This window comes from Sparus aurata, chromosome 2, assembly GCF_900880675.1.
Source record: "Sparus aurata chromosome 2, fSpaAur1.1, whole genome shotgun sequence".
Lineage (NCBI taxonomy): Eukaryota > Metazoa > Chordata > Actinopteri > Spariformes > Sparidae > Sparus > Sparus aurata.
This window is the reverse complement of record NC_044188.1, coordinates 6,996,773-7,013,273: the sequence shown is the minus strand read 5'-3', so window position 1 is coordinate 7,013,273 and position 16,501 is coordinate 6,996,773. Positions and strand designations below refer to the sequence as shown.

The following is a 16,501-nucleotide window of genomic DNA, read 5'->3' as shown; positions in this document are numbered from 1 at the left end:
AAAGCAAGGAAACAGCAGGTTAGATAGGTAGTATGAAGGAGTAACATTGATGGCATGATGATTATTTACTTCATCCGTAGTGACAGAAAGTCAGATTAAATGCTGTGAGTGTGGAAATGTTAGTGCTGCAGTCAGTATAAATTCAAATCACACCCTGCATGATATATCAAATATTACAAGAGACAGAAAAACATGATTTAGTAATTAAACCCTATAACAAGCTGAATCATATCATTAATTCTCTATCAGCTACAAAATAGGCATCTATTGCTGGAACACAAAGTCATTAGGAATCATAGTAATGTTCACATATAGACAAACTCAGCAATTAGTGTTCATTTGGTCAGTTAAAATGAGACTGACAACAACCTGTGTTTTTTCATACATTTGTGTATTATATACAATCATGCATATCTGTTATGATAACAAACACAGGTATTTATTGTGGAACTTTAGAACAGGGGCACTACAAAGCTTTTCTGCAGCATTTATCGGGACAATGGAAGCGACAAATGAAACCTTCGATGTCATAATTTAAATGAATATGGATACAATATAATCTTTTAAGGATGTCCAGCTGCATTGAACCAATACATTCCCACTTTGAGATATCAATGCTTTAAAAGCACAAAACCCATGTGCAGCTTGTTTTATAATGCCAAACGATGACATTTCCCTTATCAGCTTCACTGCAGAACGTAAATGGAACCAAAATAGCAAAAATCGCCAAAGTAGTAAATAACGAGTGTAAAATAAAATTTCCTCACAACGTGTACTATTGCAGCTGCAAGTTTATCTTATATGGTTTAAAGAGCTAAAGGATCGCAGAATATAGCAAACAATTCAAACAATGAAGCGCTGTAAAATTGCTAATCGCACCAAAATTCTCTCCTTGCGGCCTAATCTCTCTGACGGAGCCTGGGAAGAATTCTGCTCAATAACTTTCAATTTTCACCTTCTGTACAAATTACACGCTACTTAGGATGACTTGGCAGATTGGTAAACAATTTCCTTTCATCATCACTCGAGAGACAGCTGCTTTGTTTGTCCCCAGTGGCTACATAAAGGAAGGTGCTTAGCTGTCTTTCAGGTAAAGACACTTAGTTGGGTGTAATGAGGACAGAACATTGTTACAAAAGGCTTCAGACTAGAAGAGATTAACAGTACATTTCCCGGTAAGCTTTTAGATTTTGAAAAGGACTCATTGCGTAAACTGCTAAATCAGCACTGAATGCTAATCATAAGTAGAACTGTGTGCCCAACATAAGACAAAAGCAGCACCCGCCACATAAACAGCCCAGTTCCCAGCACGTTGCCACCCTCCAACCTAAAATCCAACACCATGTCTGTGGTGGTAAAGACACTGTTCAGCTTTTTAATGTTCAAAAACCTGAAAAGAGCTGAGGTACACTGAGAGTGTTGCTTCTGTTCACAAGAGGGAATGGCTCACATGCTTCCTCGGAGGGATGATTCTAGTATCGCTTGTTTTTTAATGAGAATATATCACTAACTGCCTGTTTACATCAGGTCATTGTCACTGCTCAGTAATTTTATGGGTATCTTTGATTCATGGGTAGTCAAACACATAAAAGGAGGAGAGTGGCATCACAGAAAAACAAGAGAAAACACACAAAGCGATCAAAACTCAACATTCATATTTGGATTTCCCCGGGTCATGAGATGGCAGGGGGAGGATCAAACCAACCTCAAAGATCGGCTGGAGCAGCAAAGTTTGGATTTCTGTCTTTGTACTCACACAAATGTAATTCGAGGAAATACTGTAGACTTAATGGGAAACCTCCTGAGGAAATATTCTCAGCGGACAACATTTGCCCCAGATGTTACATATTTACAGCAGACATCAGCGAAACAGAAAATCCTGTGTGAACAGGACCCTGAAGGTAAACCCACTGCTGGTCCTCTTGCATATTACAGTGCAGGAGGTTGTACTAATTTACAGCTCACATCTGATTTCTCAGGGAGTCAGTGTAATATTAGCACTGTAGTTAAAGTGCTTCTGAAACTAAGCACTAGTTTTTGTGTTTCCATGCGACATGCAAATTGTACTTCTACTCTGTTTCATAAAATTAGTTATGTCTTGCTTTTTAGTAATATGAATTTCCGGCAATGTGGCAAATTGGATATTTTTCATGCAAAAAAGTGGCCTGTCATTTAGCCATTTCTTTTGTTCACCCTGAGTGAAGCTTCTGACAGCCCTGCAGGTGAAGCAGGACCAGAGGTTTTCCTTGAAAAGCCTTGACCAAATCTGCACTGACTGGAGGTCACACAGTGTGCTGTTTCTTGTGGACGTGCTGGTTGACTGACAAGAGCACTTCTTAGCTCCTTGAGAAATAAGCTCCTCTTGTAGTATTTACCTCTCCTCCACCTCTGGTCTACAAAAGCATCGTGAGCTGACACATCCTGTCTATTACAGGGCCGCTGTTCCTGTTCCAGCTGGAGGTGCCAGTGACATTGTTCACACTATGTACACTGCATTTGTTTCTCTTGTTGTCAAAGATAATTTTTGGCTACCTATCATCTTTCTGCTTCTCAAAGTTGCATCTGTATTCAACATGCTCATCAATGCTGGATTCATGTGTTCCCCTGCCAATGATATTTGAGAACTGCTGGGAATCCATCATAACAGTAATGACATGTTTGCAGTGAGGTGAGGCTGTGTGTCCGGGTGTGTATTTGGTGTTCGTTGGTACGTTCAGTATTAGGTAAGCTGAGGCTGAAAGACCATCCTACGGCCTATTTAGGCCTATTTAACATGTTTCTTTGCATTTCTTTTCCAAGGCCAGGCCAGATTTTCAATAAAAGTAGTGATCATTTTGCTCATTACAAAAACTAAAGCTGAGGGTGGAATGAAGCATTGTGAGCAATTTCTGCCTTAAAAATAGGTCAGTGTTAAACCTGAAGTCTGCTGAAAGGACAAAATGTTTATCTATAAAAACAGGTCATTTCTTGGTGATCCTTGAACAAGCTTTTATCTGATGAGGAAACTGGGAAGACCCAACAAGTAACCTATGCCACTCCACTATCTAATGGAAAATTCATTGTTTTTGACACTCATTAATCTTTCTGTATGCTCCCAAGCCTGCGCCTCTTCCTATTTTCTCCTTACGTGGAAGTTATTAATCTCTGACTCCCTCTAAATTTAATAGTGTTGACAAAGTCAGACACCATGATAAGATTCTCCTTGCTGTGAACTGGAAATGTTTGCACGCACATGGCAAGCATATCAATGTACTCTATCTGAAAAGTATAACGCTTTGACATTCCTAAGAGGACTTTCACGGAAAATCAATAACAGGGCACATAACAACACACTTCTCTGTAAGAATGTCAATGTGTTTAACACATTTATCGCGTGGTTTAATGCTTGAGTGCATTTATTAAACACTTCATAGAGATACTGCAACCCCTACTCGTTTTTGCTCAGTACGGCAAGTTACAGCCTATCATTTTTTTTATTATATTTATATAATAAAATGAAAAAAAGCCAACGGTTTTTAATTTATGGTTAACATTCTAATGAGCCTTATCGGCTTTCTCGGAAACACAATTAGAAGAAAATGAAATAGAAGCTCTGGAGCTGCTCTGATTTAAACAAATAGAGTATAACCTGGAGTTTTGCACCCTCTTTGTTGGTAACATTTCAGGATCTCATACTGTACCATCTTCTTCATTATGATGACAGAGTGACTCTCAGAAAGCAATAAAATTAACATAAAATTACATAGAAGCAGAGCCATTGTCACAGTTTACAGTTTTTCAGCCTTTTTTGTACCATATTCAGCAACCTTTCACTATATTGGTGACTCTGAGGCAATGCAAAGGTAAAATCAGTTGCAATAATAATAATAATTCAATTATATTAGTTTGGAAAGGCAACAAGTGGAGAGCAGCTGCTAATTAACACTCATGAACACTTTGAAAAACTCCTACAGAATTATGTACAGAACAGGGAAGTACATTGGACAATTAGTGCAAAAGGGTAAATACATTCTCATAAGAGGATTCATGACTAAGTTCAAGGGAGGATTAAACAATGTGTCACTACAGGTGAGAAGGCTAGTCATAGTTATTAATTGAGTATATTTCAAAAGTTTTCTGTAATGATAATGACTCTGTACCTACAAAGTTTTCATGCCCACCTCTAAAATTAAGAACAGTAAAAAGCAAAACATTGTTATTTGCCTTAGTTTGATAACACTTGTTAATTTGCTTCCTGGGAAACAGTGCATCATTATTGATTACGTAAGTTGGCATGAATAATATGCTCCAACAAACTAAGTTTTGTAACAGTACTGCTTCACTGCCTGACCACTGGGATTTCAAAATCCACTTGTCGAATTGACCTGAGGAGGAAAATGGCAACAGAGTGTTGGTTCAGAAAATAACTGCACAGGGAACAACAGCTTACATAGCATTACCCAACAACCTCAGTGAAGACAAGAACACCTTGAGAGAAAAAAGACATTGACAAAACCACAGGGATCCCACACGAGACAGATGACTGCAATATGCACTGGAAAAAAACAATAAAATGGATAATAGCATATCAATGACAATGAGATAAGAACCTAATAAGAGGAAAGGAAAAACAACGAGGTAGAAAGATGGGACTTTGGCCTGCATGGCCACCAGAGGCCAGTCTGCTTGTTTGCTGCATTTGCATCATGAGAGGCTCAAAGGGCAACAGAATGAAGTCCATTCATTTATGTGTCAGACTTATTTCTGAAGTGGGGATGCGGGTCTGTAACGAAGCAATCTTGGCTGGTCCCTGTGGTGATTAGTTTAACCGACCACTGAGAGGTTTGTCCTCTAACACATTGAGAGTTGGCCTCTGTCCCTCAGCTGGCCATCACTGGGGTCACTGCTCTCCCTCTGCCAGTGTCACACGACAAACACTCCTGGGACAACACGGCTGTAAGTAACCCTTTGACAGCGAAGCACTTCATCATATTCAGCTCACACACACACATACTCAAGTGGAATCATAAGTTTAATAGCAGCTCTGGGCTGCTGTGCATGTTGGTGGCCGTTAAACAGCAGCAGCAGCAGCAGCAGCAGCAGCAGGTAAGTGAAATTTTTGGGCTACAAAACACAGAAATCTTATAAGATAACATCAGTAATTTCCTCTCTCTAACTCAAGTTTTGTATATTAATCTAATGGTTTAGGGCTGCATAACAATTATTTGTATCATCATTTATCAATCTGTCAATTATCTTTTTATTCATTTTTTAGTTTATAATAATTTAGAAAAATGAACATCACAATTTCTAAAACATTTCAATCTATGGTTCAATCAAGTGTTAATTAATTAGGACATAAATAGAGAATGTATAAGATAATCATTCCGGTGTAAGGTTGATGCTTCCCTTCTTATACAGCCACTGACCAAGATTTCCGCTGACTGTGCATAGCAAACATTAGAGACTTTTATTAGGGCAAATACAGAGAATTTCTAGCATCTCATTAAAAGCAGTTTCTTTTCCTTTTAGCCAGTCACAATAGATCAACACAAAGCTGTGAGTGGTAACAGACAAGTGGAAACTTTGGAAGTGCAATCTTTTAGACATGAGGCGATGCAGCAGGTAAAGTTCAACAGCTGTAATATCCTCTCACCTGTGTCCTGTGAATAATTTAGTGTTTGGTGGATTATTGATGAGGTTGAGCTGTAAGAAATGGTCAATGCCTCCAGCTTTTTTACAGGGATAACACCGAATGAGTTACCAGATTAAAAGGGCCAGTGCCTCCAAAAACAGCAGCGACTCCCTTCAGATCAACACGAGCATGCTCTCCTTTCTCCAGGCGGAACACGCTGCTTCAGAGGCTTGTCTCTCTGCTGTTGGTCCAATGAAAACCCCACCGTTTTAAACACACCTCTAAAGCTCTGTGAAGGTAGCATTACAGGCACATGTATTGTACCTCCAGAAGAAGCCCCAAACCAATTCCTTCTTCAATTTTCTCATCTTGTCTCTACTGCGTTTCCATCGGAGCACTACATGTTACGAAAGCCTGCGAGTGCCCCTCCACTTAGAGCAACACAAGCATGAGAAAGGCAAACCAGAGTAATTGAGAAAACGTGTTTTCACACAGCAATGTCATGCTGTCACACTGGTATTGTAAAAAAAAAATAAAATAAAAAAAAATTCAACATGCAATCCTTGTTCACGGTAATGGAGGCTGTCAGTAAAACCTGAACTGCCCTTAAATCCAGACAGTAACACAGGGGTTTCTTTTACTTGTGTTCCTTTATCGATTCCTGGTATTAAAACAGTGCAATTTTTTAACCACTCACAGACAACAAACACATTCATCTGATATCAAATTACTGTATGATAATGTTTTCTGCAATCTAAAGAAAATTTATGAAAAGTTGATACATAAAATTATTGTTTTTTAGGAAAAAAAAAAAAGGTTTATCAGTTAAAGCAGGGCTGCCAGGCCCAACACAGTTTGAGTCACACCACTTTATATTTTTTCTGACACTGGGGGACGTTTTTAGCCGTTTTGTTGTGTCGGAACCAGGCTTTTTTTTTTTTAGGAGACCTGCAGACATTTTAGCCATTTTTCCTGGTGAGCAAAAACCTGCTATTATTCACGGGAAGTCGGACCATTTCCATTTGTGATCATGGCAACCAAAAGAGGTTTTTTTAAGCCAAACCATGATTTTTTTCCTAACCAAGTGGCTTCTTTGCCTAAACCTAAGCGGCGCATAAGCACAGCATGGTAACAAAAAATCGGAAAATTCAACCCATCCAGTTCTAACTTATCTATTGTTTTGCAGAAACATACTTATCTCACTACAATTCTTCCGATCGGGTTGCTGAACAACAATCTGTATAAGAAAGGTCCAGTCATATTCATACATTTTAATGTGCAAATGTTAAATATTATACCTATAAGACCATTATTTAATATCCTATGTTCTCTAAATTAGCTTTTTATCATTAAACTTCTAAGACACAATAGGGTGTCTTAACTGACAGCACAACCATTTTAATGCGCTCATGGGTTCTTAAGTCTAACTGCCAGTATAAATGCCACCTTAAACAAGGTGCCCCCTGACACAAATTGCCCTCATCCCTAAAGAAGTTGTTTAAACCCTATGGTAGAAAACCTACCCTTTGTTTAATTCATGAGCATGAGTTTTGAAGTGGTTGCTTGTAAGCAGCCATTAATCATCCTGGCAACAACAGGAGTCAGACTGGAGACAGATTGATGCTAAGATAAAACTCATGCCTTTGTGACAACATGGTGGACTGTGATGGTTATAACTTCACTTCTCTTTTATTTTCTTCTCCACCAGTCTGGCCAGAGCAGCCTTGAACTTTACCATGATACTTAAATCAAATCTTTGTTTTTGCTTCAGGCACACTGTAAGGTTTACCATTTCAGTAGCCCATTAGACACAAAATTGCTTTTTTCAACAGACATTGTAATACGATGTTTTCAATACAGCAACATGAAAGATTCAGAGCTGCAATTTAATATGAAAAGACACGCTTTTACTTCTGTCTGGTAGTTGTACTGCCTTCACCCTCCAAACAAATCGGGTGTGTAGCAGACATCTTATAATGGACCAAAATATTGAGTTTAACTGTAGCGGTAAACCTGTTTCTATAGCAGCCATGATAAGGCAAACACACCACAACAAAGACAACCAGTGCTCCTGCAGTTCCTCTATCACTCAGCATTACCTGCAAGATAGTTTATGGTGTGCACACCACAGGGTGCATGACACCATGCCATGAGAATACGCTTCAGTCCAGCTGAGCTGTGTTTGATATAAACTGAGATTGTTCAAAGTGATTCTGGAGTGTCCAGCTCTACTCCGCACTCTACTAGAAATCAAATATCTTTGTGTTACAGAAAATTGTTTGACATTATGTGGCTGCACCAATGCCTTGCAGAAGCCACTTGCATGCAGATGAGGGTCCACGCTTCAGGCAATCCAGGACTCAAACCTCCTAAGTCTTTATCTGCCAAGCCCCGGGATAATGGCAGGCTTGCACACACACACCACTCCTCTCCTCGGAATCTAGCATGATGGTGACAATGTCAGACTTCATATAGCACACGAGGGAAATGCCTGATTCCAGACCCCAATTTTTACAATCAATGTGGAACAATAATGTTGGAAGCGAGGTTTATCACAAGTTTAAATGAGAAATTCCTGAGCATTATGCTGACATTTTCTCGTTTGATTTGATAAAACAATAATATTCAAATCATTTCCAAGATGAGAATTTGCATTTTTTTTCACTCTACGCTAGGCACCCGATTTATACCTTGACTGAAGCACTGCACAGTTGGGATGCACAGGGCTGTGCAAGTTAATGCAATCTGAATTGGGCTCTAAGATGGTAATACGCAGGGTGCTTTACAGAATTTGCTGGATGACTACAAGTACAAGACTTTAATGTTGCAGAAATGACTCTCCATGGGCGTATTTAGGTAAAAGGTGTGCAGTGTCAGGAATTGGTTCCACAGGAGACCATTTATGTTCAAAATGTAACCTAATATTTAGGAAAGCAATTTTAAGAGAAATGTGAAAACAGCAGGGGGGAGTGACACATGCAAAGAATCCTGCTGTATACTGTATACTTTGCTGTATTACGTCTTCTTATCATTTCATGCTGTACAGGGAAAAAGAAATCTGAAAAAAAATCAGCCAAAAAACGATGGAGTGTTTACAGTTGTCTTGTGAGTTGAAGTCAGTTTGGGATATGTTTGTGAGTGTTTACATGAAGTTAAAACCCATCGTGACGCCTGGCAGCTATCTTGGGCCCAGTTCCAAGTTTTTGAGATATTTTGCCCTGTAATGTGTTGTCATGGAAAATGTTTAAAGGTAAAAACAGACTCTCTGCTCTTGTTTTCCGCAAAGAGGATTTCAAGCTGCTAAACGCTGATAATGCGGTTCACTTGGAGCAAATACATGTCGTATCTTATTGAATGAAGTGTTTCTCGCCAAGTAAAAATTAGTTTTGACACTATTTATGGAAATCATGTTGGGTGAAGTTAAATGAATAATTGAATGAACTATTAGGTCAAGCTTCTTTACTTTGATCTAACACTGGTCTGTCACGTGCGATCACCTCTCCAGCCTCAGAGGTGAAAAACTGATAGAAATGGAGGATGAAGAGAAGATGAAATTTGTCAAGGTCATACTGTGCGTGAAAAAGAGAGCAGACTGTCAATGTTGACGAACTGTTCAACTAAATGTAATTCATATAAATGTTCTGTGGCAAAACTGTGCTGTGTTGTACGTAACCGCATGTGAGATGCACTTGCACACATGCTCACTTCATCACCCTCCTGGCATATCAGTCCCTTATCTTTCAAAACACACTCACAGTTGTGTTCCATGTCCCAGTGATGGAATTCCAAAGAAGGTCAACCTCTGGAGAGTACTTTCAGCCGCAAAGATAATCCACTTTGATGAATCTGTTCACATTCTCAAAGTGTCATCCTTAAAGCCTTTTAGAGGCTTCAACTTCTACCTTGATATGAAATAGATGCTTCATAAATCACTGCAGCTCGTGAACACTGATGGTGCTTTACGACGCATCAGCCTGGATTGAAAAGTTGTTGAGAATGACAACACGTGTTGTTACAATGAGGGGCACTTATCACTCTCAGGAGGGTAAAAACAAAAAATCTAACCAACACTGCAGCCAAAATAGTGACTTTGTTATTTGGAATTGACAATATATTTGTTATGAAACAACAAAACAGTAGCATTGAAACGTAAAGACCAGCACGGTGAATCAGTGATTAGCACTGTTGCCTTAGAGCAAGATGGTCCTGGATTCGATTCCGAGCGCTCTGTATGGAGCTTGTATGTCTTTCCCATGCTTGCATGGGTTGCCTCCAGGTGCTCCCACCTGGTTTCCCCCACCATCAAAAACATGTGTATTCAGTTAATTCTCCTGCCAGTGCCCTTGCCTGGAGCTGAATTTGGTCTTCTTATCTAAAGTTGAAAAAAAGCAAACATTAGCATTGAAAGACCTTTTTGAAAAATGTTACTGGCTTCAAACACCAGTACTTGATGAACGCTTTCTTTCTTCACCATGCATTTCCAATAATGTTGTATGTTAATATTTTTAAATGACAGCCTTCTGATTAATCATTTTCTCCTCAGTGTTTTCCCTTTCATTTTTTTTTTTGGGAGGGTGTTTTTCAGCAACAATCCTCTGTCACTCTTGGCAATATGAGGAGGAGTTTGAGGGCAGGGGTAAGGGAAGTAATTTCCATATACTCTATATAATGAGGATGAAACATCAGCATGGTTGACCTCCATTTACACCTTGTACATGTTGACTTTTTCATAGAAGAAAAGCAAATAATCACCACCTCCATATTCCACCTTCTCCAGAACCAATCACAATGTTTGTTTACAATAACTTTGGGTAGAAACCGCTGCATCACACACAATGTGATTGTCTCTTCTTACATATAATTCCTCTAAAATGCATGCTTGATGCTTTCATGTCTCATTAGTAATGACACATTCACTAACATTACTCACACCTAATTCACCTATTGGACCACAAAATGCCAAAAATGTCATCTTGAGTTTTACCCAAACTAGCAGTAAGTCTGAGATGTTCGGTGTTGTTCGAATATGATAGCAGAGCAACACAGTCCATGAAACAAACACAGCAGAATCGTCAGACTGGTCAGACCATCATATTTAACTATATATCTTTAAACCTTACAGTTAGGGCCTTAAATGAAAAACCATGCCGAAGCTGATTCCGATTTCACATATCTCCACAAAGCAAATTTACTACCATTTGTCTACCTTGAAGTGAACATTGTTGTTAGTGCGAGGTCACAGTAATTTGGTCTTTATGGTGAGTTTGCATATAATTTTGTCCATTGGAACACTGCTAAGATTTGCTGGTGAAGAAGTGAAGTGGCTGATTTCTTTCATGCCCCCACCTAAAGCAAAAAAGAAAAAATCCCAAACTATCACTGCTGAGCCAATGCAGAAATGAAGGTTTTCATGCTGTGTTGGCTCAACTGACTGTAACCCACAGTCAACTCAGGCTCCATCATATTCACGGTCACAGTGCTCTCGTTCAAGTGCAAAGCTAGCTCTTACGTACTGCTCCTGGCTGACGCTCATGCAAACTACTGCTTTCAAATCACTGATGTTGGGGCGCCTGTGGCACGGGGAGTGATTCGGGTACACTCTGTGAATCTGACTCCAGCAGGGCTACCTAGGATTTTAACCACCCACTTTTACTCTTGTAGCATGAGAGCTTGGGCCCTTTCATCAGTGATGTGGCCTTTCTCTTGAGAGTTAATCGACTCAGTCCCTTTCACCAACTTTGCACTTTGAGATACAAGTTATCCAGGGCACCAGTGGCTCAACTGTTTGGGATTTTGGCATCTAAATGGAGCATTTTTTCAAAGAGTGATTGGTCACAACCCTACACCTGCATTTCTGCATGACATGTCCACATGTCATCCTTAACTACTACGGGCAGGATGACAGCCCAAGAGTCTCCTGGAAAGAGTTAAGCTAAGCAGGTGGTCCCCTTCCCAGTGCAGATGCCAACAGTACCACGAGCCATGTGCCCAAGGCAAGCTGACCAGCTGACCAGGAGTAGTCGCTCTGTGAAGTGGAAGGAAATCCCCCACAGATGCACAAGTCAAAACTTCTTTCTCCTCAATGGTCTCTTTATTGCCAATGCACCATTGTAACGGAGCAATTCCATTTTTTTTTTATTATTATCACATTTTCTCTATTTGTTTTATTTCATAGAAATGGTTATAAAACTCAAGCAGCGGAAAATATTTATCAGGCTACATTAATCTCTCTTTCATATTCCTAATCTGTACACTGAGTTCTCTGCTCTCCAGGTCGAAAAGAGTGCGTACGTGCATAAAGCCAAGAGGAAAGTTGCGAGATAACAGATCATAACAATCTCTCTCCATGGATACCTCAAAAGGTTATATACAATCACTACCTCTCATCTTAAATGACATAACTAAAACATTCAACTACAAAACATAAAAATGTGTTTGATTACTGGATGAACTCAGTGTCAGATACTTAACATGTTAACTGAAGAAACACACACACACACACACACACAGACACACACACACACAAAGGTTTGATGCTCTTAATTCAAGGTCAACCTATGTTTTTCTTGATGTTTCAACTGTATTCATCTAATATCTTGATTAAGCTGTTAACAGATCCCTAAGCTAAGGCTGTTTTGTCAAACAATTTTTTTCAAGGCCAAGTATAAACTTACCCATAACAAGCCCATAACAATTTAAATCTTTTTGATGAGGTAAAATGTGTTTTTTATTAAATGTACCTGGCAGGACATTCATTCCATTTCACATCACTCTCTGGTGGACAACTTAAGAAATAATGACGTTTTTTTTCAATAGATCTTTTGACATTCACAGACCTTAAAATTCCCGTTTCACACGAACAGCTGAGAAAACAGCTGGTAGCTGGTTTACAGATGTTTGCTACACTCCTGTTGGCAATGCTTAATAGGCTAATGTCATGCATCTCTCATGTGAAACTTACCTGGGAATTCTACCACAACTTTTCTCATAAAAGATTTTAACATCTAAAATGACTTTTATTTTGTCCTCTATAAAGTAAAATGTCTCTGAGTGAAAACCAGACCTTTCCTTCCATCAATGACAGATAACTCAATGAAAGAAAGAAAAAATATATGTAGATGCTGAAAAATCTGAAAAGGTATTCCAAGGTCATATTTCTTATGCTGGTGCCTTGACTTTGAATACGGCTTTCTGAAGTATATATGTTTCATCGTTCCTCCAGTCAGTGTTTTGATTTCAATGCCAGTGTCCTGTTGTTTAATGCCATTAAATTTTCAAAGCTGACTCACTGTACTGTACGTCACATTGCCAATGGTGTTCGGTGTTCATGAATTATTCAAGCATAGAGGTTATTCTAAGGTTTTTTTCTAAAGTGAAGTCTACTGCATTTAGTACAGTCCTTTTTGTTAGAATCCAGTGCTACAGTGAAGTGGCCTACAAGTATGTGATTTTGTCATCCCTGATCTAAGGCTTTCCTGTAATGAAAAACTTTGTCACAAATGGTAACCTTGTGTAATAAACCTAATAGTTTAAACCAACACCAATAGGTCAATGAAAGTTTGCTGGATGTTGGTTAAAAAGTAATTTTGGATGACATAAAATGATGATTTTATAAAGGGGGGGAACTCCAAGGCTACTGAAACCTGGTGTGAAACTGACCCAGGGGATAAATTATCAAATACCGTAGTATGATACAGTAACAGTAACATCTTTTGTGCTTATCGATACTCTTACAAGAAAAATGTTAAAAAAACAACAGATAAGGTGCATCAATAGGATTATTAGTGTTGATAAAATCATAATAATATCAATCCCTACAAGGAAGTGCATGTTTCTGTGGCAGTCTTGGACTCAGTTTATCTCATATTTTGTTGACAGCCTGAAGTGTAATTTTGAGTTCATGTCTGAATATTTCCTGCTGAGTGCTGTTAGGGATATGTAATCGTGCACTGATAAAAGCGAATCAGCATGAGCAAACAAAGCTTCTATGTTTTTTTGGCTCATGGCAAGACTCAGTCACTGCTCAGTGCCAGCTGGTCAGAATCTCTCTGTGCACTGACAAAACATTCATATTATTTGGGCATTTGGCAGCCTTCTCTTGTCTTTAATGGGAATGTAGAAATCAATTTCAGCCAGTTAGAGAAAATCCCTTTCATCATTATTGTGGTCAAGGGTTGAATTTTTTTTTTCTTTTGGTTTCCATCCTTTCTTTTTTCTTTGTCTTTGTTAGCTTTCTTGCACCCTTCCCTTTATGTCACAGACAATAAGCAGGTTGTGAAGGAATAACTATTATTTAAAATTTGTGAATGAGAAAAGGCAATTTAACATGAAATACAAACTAATATCCAGTATTTACCACACACACAATGATCCGGTTGAGGGAATACAATTTATAATATTTGAAGCAGTTACAGAGTTAGGCTGACAAAAAAAAGCAATTTGTGTAAGAAATATAATCCTTTTACTTTTTTATCTTTATTGACAGTATCACTGTCACTGGGACCGAGAAATCTTCTATCTTCAGAACTAGCACTTATTGTTGTGACACTCACTGGCACATTATCCAGCAGTGTGATCAATACTGGTGTGGGATGATGATATAATGCCACTGTTTTGATAACATACTGGGCAAAAGTTTCCCCTCAAGCTCTTTTTAGAGTAACATCCACACTGGTACTGTCAAGAGTGAGCCAGACCTCGGTGAAGTCAGCAAAGGGATGAGAAGAGAAGGGAAGCAATGACCACCGTGACCAGAGACACGCCCTGCTGTGGGTGAGACGATGTGTCTGCTGGAATTGATCCAAAAGGCACACTGAGTGCAGTGCCCAGACTCGTTCTGAGGCAGGGTATGTGGGAATTCACTTTCCTTTGACACCAGGCACACCGCGGGTTCTGGCAACACAGCAACCACTTGGCTGACAGTGGAAAATCCAAGGAAACTGCTCGGCTCGCAAACATCCCCGTCGACAGGGTCATTCCCAGTAGCTCAGTTCCCAGTGCCTTAATTTACTCTTAATCCCTAAAAGACTCTCGCTTTCACTTTTAAAACAATGCATAATATCTAAGCTGAAACAAAACACAAGCCTCATGTTTAGTAGCCCTACTATATTTATTGCTGGATTTACTGCAATAAAGGACGCTGTTAGAGAGAGAAAGAGAGAGGCTGAGTGGAGCGAGAGAGAGAAACAGGAGAGCATGGCACAAAAAACAAAACGGTGCAAAGAGACTGTTTGCTTTCAAACAAGGCAATACTTCCGCAATGATCCCTATGGATACAGTGGATAATTCATGACACGTCCACTGTGTAATTGTCAAAAACAGAACGCAGGGCATGAACATGCACTAAGATGTGCAAAATCTCCCACCATGACCTTCACACGTCGCTCTGCACCCTCCCAGGTTTATACGTCAGTTGAGGACAGCATTTTAAGTTTAACTGGAAACAGTCATTACAGTGTTCCATATATATATGGCATATATTTATTTTTAAGGGTTAACCCAAATTCCAATATAAAACATTTGCCTATACGTGCCTAATGGTATATATAACATGTAGAGAGTGGAGAGTCTGCTAAGGTTTTGATCGTTCCAGATTTCTGCCTCTCTCAATGGAAATTAGTGGGATTTGGTTTCTCAAGTTTATAGCACTAGTAATTTATATTCATAGAAATTGAATAGCGATGCTACGATCATGATGCAATGTCCTCCTACATTAGACAATCCAATTAACTACCTATAACTGTAAACACTGTTATGTTATCCAAGTAACGCAGAAACTAAAACTGGCTCAAAAACACTAAGAAGCTGACTCTGGAAAGAGTGTTTTTTTCTGTGGCATTTGAATGCAATTTATAAAAAAATATAAATATATCAAATTGATATGTCCCTTCTATGTCCCTTTGTTATTTTGGCTGACCTGATCCTCTAAGAAGAAAATGTGTTTAAGAAAAAGGACTTCCCTTTTTATTAACTGTTTTTAAGGAGTTCTTATCTCTGGTGTCACTGCATTTCATTGCCTATGAGGCATCTTCCTCTGAGTACTGCCACATATTCTAATTAGTGAGCACACAGGCTGAATGGGCTCTTTAAAAATAGTTTCCCTGTAGATTACTATGGAGAGAAACAGACCAAGTAAAGTATAGGTAGAAGAAAACGATACGCTGTGAAAAGAAAATACATCTAGCAGCTCTGTCTTTCAAAATGAAGGTATTCTTTACGACAACAAAAGCTGTCATGCAAATATTATTCAACTAGAAGATAAAAGATGGCCCATTAAAGTATGTACTTTAAAAAGGTGACTTAAAATGGCTTCAAGGTACATGACACGCTGCGATCACACTTCGGAGGAGTAGACGCTTTCTCATCTGCGACAAAACTTGAGTGTGCTGCAATTTAATGGATCAGAGTTCTGTGCATGGCAACAGATGGGGGTCTAGCTGGCATACCCCTCATTATTGAGCCTCCAAGCCCTCCTCTCTCCCATTGCCACCTGTCCAGCAGGTCTAATGTTATTCTCGCACCTGGGCAGGCCATCACAAGCTATCATCAAAGTTGTGCTCTGAGGGCATGCAGTGTTTCTGCAACATGTCACAGCGAATAGAAAGAGAAATAACAAACATTCACCTTGACACTGCACCATCCACAGTAACAGAAGTAAAGCGTCTTCTCAAAAGATATAACTTTGAATAACCCATGACTACAGAAAAATAATGACCTGAAATTTCCCATCAAGGGCACATCCACACTTATTTTGTCGATTAAAAGAACATGTATTTATTCAAACCATGTCCTCACACACGAGCCTAAACTTCCTCTTATCTCAGAGCGGGAGCAAAACCGTTCCAATCATGGGAAGGAGCAGCTGACAATGATTCAAATGGGCTAGAA

At 39.2% G+C, this 16,501-nt stretch overlaps 1 protein-coding gene across 3 annotated transcripts in view; it reads right to left on the bottom strand.

Moving 5' to 3' along the window:
- The window catches only part of cadm2b (cell adhesion molecule 2b), a 141,093-nt gene that overhangs the window by 44,726 nt on the left and 79,866 nt on the right, over window positions 1-16,501 (bottom strand). The gene's annotated exons all lie outside the window — the stretch shown is intronic.